This window comes from Octopus sinensis, linkage group LG19 (assembly GCF_006345805.1).
Source record: "Octopus sinensis linkage group LG19, ASM634580v1, whole genome shotgun sequence".
In the NCBI taxonomy this organism is placed as follows: Eukaryota; Metazoa; Mollusca; class Cephalopoda; order Octopoda; family Octopodidae; genus Octopus; species Octopus sinensis.
Genome location: NC_043015.1, coordinates 15,014,828 through 15,020,827, shown reverse-complemented (window position 1 = coordinate 15,020,827; position 6,000 = coordinate 15,014,828). Strand labels below are relative to the sequence as shown.

The window sequence follows — 6,000 nt, the reverse complement described above, 5'->3', positions numbered from 1 at the left end:
ATGAAGTAAAACTAATGTTATTTGAATGCAGATGTTGAAAAATTTGGATATGATAGTTTAGTAATAACTAAAAATAATATTCATTCATTGCTTTCATAAAACGATTTATGAATGCAATGAAAAAAGTGAAATAGTTTTCATACATTTATTACTTTCATGAAACCTGGACACACAAAATAAAAAGCCTCTAGAAATTAGCTTTATCCAGCACAGATATGAATTATTATTGTTGTTGTTGTTGTTGTTATAATAATGAATCAACAAGTAATGAGTAACATGGATTTAAACAAATCAATAAACTTCATCACTTTTTTTTAGCAAAAAAGGAATAAATGGAACATGAAAAGATAACAAGATCAGTTTTAAAATTAAAAAAAAAAACAATGATTTGGGTAAAAACAACTAGAAGGGATCTAATGGAGATCTCCAAAAGAAAACTTGTAACATCCTTTTGAATAATTATCAAATTATATTAAAAACAAATCTATCTAATAAAGATTTATTGATTGCATACAAACTTAAAAATAAAAACTAGAGATGTATCAACAAAGTAATAGAGATTTTATTGAAGGTTCTAAATTTGAGGATTTGAAAGAAAGTTGTGAAGAATTTGACACAATTTTTTTTTCAAGTATTCTTTCTTTAAAAGCAAATAAACATGGCTATTTTGATACAAAATGGTGATTTGGCAAATGATTTTTAAAATGCTAAAAAATCTATTTGAAGTATTTCAAGTAAACAAATAGATTACCAATGAGTTGTCAATGGCATGAATGGATGGAGACAATTAAAAAAATTTCTTAATTGTATGAAGTTTTAATCAGTGAGGATCTGAACAAAATGTTAGCCTCATTTGCAGCAAGCATTGGGGAAGTAGTAACCATATATATGTATAATGAGATGGTAGAACAAAAGGAAAATGGAGAGCACTAAAACCAATATACATTTGATACTTTTGTCTATAAAGGATGAACCATGAGGTTTTTTTTTTGATTTTTTTTTGGTCTGCCAGCAATTCTTTAAGATGGCTGGTTGACATAACTATGATAATATACAATGGAAATCAAATTCTTAAGAGAAACATAAGTCAACTCATAGGTGACATATTTCTAAATACTTTTTCTTTGATGCCTACACCAAGGTAGGAAACTAAACAAAGATAGATGCTAATTAAGAGCTTATTAAAAAAAAATTAAACAAAAATAAATTTTATAGGAATCTATGGAAATCAGATGACATATTTGCTTTGCTGAGGTAGTTGTAAAAATTTAAAGATCAAACAGAGCTTAGCATTGAGTAGTAGTTTCTAAAACCATTTCTGTAATGACAGCAATCCTACACTGGAGAGTAGGAAAAGTTTGTTCACCCAACTGAACTGATTGAGCCTTTGTAAATGCTATCAGATCATTGACATTGAGGATTAAAAATATAAATACAAAATAAAGCAGGTTTAGATAGAGATTTAGGCAGTCATAGAACCCAGGTAGGAATTGTATTGCGCAGGAATTGTGTGCTTAATACAAGGCAGGAGAACAACTGCAACAACAAGCTACAGTCGATTAAACTAAGCCAAACCTTACTCAATACGATTTCCACTTTGAAATAAGTCACTACAAAAATTAATGGAAAGTTAAGACACTTGACAGAAATAGAGATGATTAAATAACAGGATTTCTATTTACAATATACATATAAGAACAGAGAAGAATGGATGCCACATCATAAGTTATAACTTGAAAGATCCAGCCACAACATCATGTGGCTTCAGTTTTCAATGGTCCCAGCTAGAAATTCTAAAGAGAAAACACTATGAATATCTAAATAGTCAAGAATGTATTTTTTTTTGTTTTTTTTCTTGTTTATGTTGTTTTTGTCCAAACTGAGCATCAAAAAGATGTAAAACAGCAGAATATCATTAGAATTTTGCCCTATATTCCTACTAGCTATGAGTAATCTGTTGACTTTAGAACTTGATATAGATGATGTAACTAAATAAGATTGAACTCTTAGATAAAAAAATATATAAAAATTAATGCAAACTAAAGTTGTACAAAAAGTCGCAGAAATCTTTGGATGACTGTAATACACAGTTCTATTTGTCACCATTATACATTTAAAGCTGTGGGATTTAGGGTTTTGCGCTGATCTAAGCACAGTTTGGACAATCAGTATTTAGACTCATAGAACTATATGAAAGACATTGAGATTGGTTTTGTGACAAAGGCTTCATTCAGTATTGCAGATCAAAGATGAAAGCATTAAATTTGTTAGAACTTCAGTCTACATGATTACAAATGACTGTAACCAAGCCAAAATAATATGGCATTAAAAAAAAAACAAAAAAACTGAACTACTGCAGTAACTAGCAGTAGATATTTCTAATAAGAAGCACATTAGTTCAAATTTTCATATTAAAACCTCAGCTCATCTATTATAATTATAATTAGTCTTTTTATTTAGGAAGTTAGTGCAAAAACATTCTGCAGGAGCTTTAATAACATAATGTTCAAGTGACAGCGCACTTTATGCAAATTTAATTACAAAAACAAAACAGTCAAAAATAAACAGTCAGCAGAGATTTGTAAGTGAGTTTTTAAATGTTAGATGAAATTATCATACTGCACTGTCTTATAAACTCTAATGGCAGGAGAAATTTGTTAAGAGTTCATGAGGAAAAGAAGACATGAGCACAACACTTACTGACCTCTTGTTATCTTGCTGTGTATTCAGCATTTAATCTTTGCTGGATGGGTGAATATGTCTGGCTTGAAATGATCATTCCTCTGACTCTAGGCACATTTCACTATGTATTTTCAGTAATACCATCAAATAACTAGATTCGTACAGAAGCAAAGCTTTCAAAAGGTGGTGTTTATTGGTTGAGTTAATTTTTAGCTTCAAGATTTCTAAAAGTGAAGCTACATATTATTATAATTGTAGTCTTTTAACATAAGTAAAATGACCAAACTAAAATAATATTTCTAAAGAATTCCTAGAACTGATACTTTTCAAAATCAATCTTCAAATATAAATTTTAAACATGCTTATAAAAATACTATTATAAAGATGTTAAAGATATATTCCTTGGCTTTTTGCCAGTATGTTTCAGTTGGATAATGTAGAAAACACTACATCAAAATTTTTCATACTCATGAGGTTGCTAAGAAATGGATGTTGAATGCAAAATTTGATTGTTGATAAAAAAACAACTTCATGATACAGCAACAAATCAAAGACAGACAGCGGCGAAGTTCCTAGTGACTTCCATATGTCTTTGACCACAAAAGGATAACTAGAGCTCATAGAAAGTGAAGTTTTTCCTTTTAGAAAATATATCTAAAAATTAGATTCCTCAGTATTTTCAAACCAGAGTATATGGTAGATTTAGAAAAGTAAAAGTTAGATATAAAATAAAATTAAAAAAAAAAAAAAAAGATAAGCAGAGGGGTTGATTTTGCTTTTTCTGAAAGCACCTAAACAAGGACATGAATTGATTCAACTTTGATATATTAATGCTTGATTTTGTTTTACTGATTTTTTTTTTCTTCTAAGACTCTTTAAGTTCATGCAACTATGATGGCGATAAAGTCTATAAGATGTCACTGTAGACAGAACCTCTACAACATGGATTCAAACAGAACTGCGGAAATGTGTACTCTCACTGAAAGTATTCGCAGAAATATTCAGAAGATGACCAATTTATGTCAGGTGAAGAGGTCACAAGATTACTATTTGATAATTGGTTGATGAACAGAGCTGGTAGCTGCAGATGGAGAAACTGATGTCTGATATTTGATTAAATGGTGATGATAGCAGCAGCTGGTAGAACCAATCTGACAATCAGGAACCAACTAGTCAGCAAGAATGAATGTTTCCAAACACTGATTAACAGCCGCAATGCTTGCACACAACAAATTGAATTGTCAGTGTAAATTCACAGGCAGTTTTTCAGTTGATAGGTAATCAGAAGTAGGATAAACAGTCCACACTATTAACCTGCAATGAAGAAAAGAAAAAAAAAAACCATTAGATATACGCAGACGTGGGAAAAAAATACATTTCAAACATGAATATCTTAAAATATTGTAAAACATGTGTATTGATATGAAACAAAGGCCTACGAAATTGGTAGTGGTTGGCATCAACAAAAATTACTCAATGACTGGAGAAATTTGTATGCTGTGGGGAGAAGAGAAAGATGACTCTTCATCTGAAAATTCTTTCACTCTCTCAGATAAAGAGTCAGTCTTGAAATACCAGATTACTTCTCTCCTCGTAGCATACGAACTTGTCCAAATTGATAATCTTCAACATCAGTCTTAATTATTTATCATAACAGTAAAGATAACGGAACAGTAAATTAACAAGCTCTCCTAATCTACTTTAGTAAATTTAAAAACCATAAGTATTCTACAAATTGTAGAATGACAGAAAGGAAATAGATCCCAAGTTTCCTGGCCATCATTTTAATAAATATTAAATATAGAAGTATATACAACAAAATGCTAGCAGTAGTTTCAAAATATATAAACAGAAGATTAAATGATATATGAATAATGAAGGTTTAAAACCATTTAGAAATATAATTGGATATAATTGATAATCTTTGAACAGATCACCAAGCAGCAGCAATAAAAGCTCTTCAAAGAATGATCAAATCAGATGATGATTGTAAAACGTGTGTGTGTGTGTGCATGTATTTAAGTAGTATGTATATAATACAGCAAGTATTAACGGATTAGGGACACAGTCAATTATCCCATGAGTACATATCAGCCAATAGAGAGATGACTGTGTCTGAAACAATGAATATAATTATGCAAAAGGGTATTTATGGTATTTAAACAAGGCAGCTTATCGGGTCAAGAAAATTCTTACTTCATAAATTAATGACTTTATCGACCTTGCCTCCAACATCCCAAAACAAATGGAAACAATGGCATCTCGTTGACCACCAATATGGTTTCTATTCATCGCTGTCACATCAGTGTTTTTCTATTTTTCAGAACTTCAGCAAAAGTAAAATGTTATGCTGACATTAGCAAAGCTTTTGACCATGTGTGGCATGAGAACCTTCAAGTTAAACTTACCTATGCATGCAAGTCTTCCATCTATCATCTCTTTGAATGGAAGCCTGTTTGTACAAGCATCAATAAGGCTCTTTCCAACCTTGGTGTGCCCCAGATTCCTAATGTCTCCCATTACATTAATTAGCTTCTCACTCTTACTTCTAATCACACTTGGTCCTTTATAGATGACATCACCTATTCCTCTTCCTTAATCAGAGATTCCTTAAACAGAGATTACTTACACATTATACACATCGAGACTTGTATTGATTTCATAAACAGAAACACTGAAAACACTGCAGGATCAAAGGATCGGAAATTCACATCTAATGGCAGGTTTCCTTGCCCATCAGATAGCATAGGCATAGCTGCTTAGTTAAGATGTTCACTTCATAACTATGTACTGAAGGAAAGTGTCTTCTACCATGGTTTTGGGTTAACTAATAGCTTGTGAGTGAAATTTGGCAGCAAAAACTCTATAGAAACTTATTTTATGTGTGTGTGTGTGTGTGCATATGCTGCATAAAAGACGCGGAAGATGTGCAGAGGCTGGGGCAGTTTGCATGGAGATGTGATATAAATAAATAAGTGAAAAATATTGTGTGCTGTCAAAGAGTACCCATGGTACTTGATTAAAGAATATTTGGGAAGAGCTGATGAGTTCAAATCTAAAGACACTATGAGGTAATAAGACACAAAAATTAATAAGATGTAAGTGATGTCAATTTTCTATCATCACAAACAAAGCCTTGTTTTTAAGGAAGAATGCCTAAAGCTGAGCTGAACTCCACCAGTTGTTTTACACCAGAGAATATAACAAGATTGGAGCTAGATACCATGATGTTCTTTACTGTGTTATCAAAACAATAGATTTGTAAGAAAGCCAAATAAGAGGCAAGAAAATGTTCAAACTGAAAATTGGTAAGAGCAG

At 31.2% G+C, this 6,000-nt stretch overlaps 1 protein-coding gene across 3 annotated transcripts in view; it reads right to left on the bottom strand.

The window, feature by feature from the left end:
- Positions 1 to 544: 544 nt before the first annotated feature.
- LOC115222396 (ras-related protein Rap-2c) overlaps positions 545 to 6,000 on the bottom strand; it is a 50,380-nt gene continuing 44,924 nt past the window's right edge. For all 3 annotated transcript variants that reach the window (XM_029792623.2, XM_029792624.2, XM_029792625.2), the window contains exon 3: positions 545 to 3,996. The gene's annotated coding sequence lies outside the window, so the exon portion shown is untranslated. The remainder of the gene's footprint in view (positions 3,997 to 6,000) is intronic.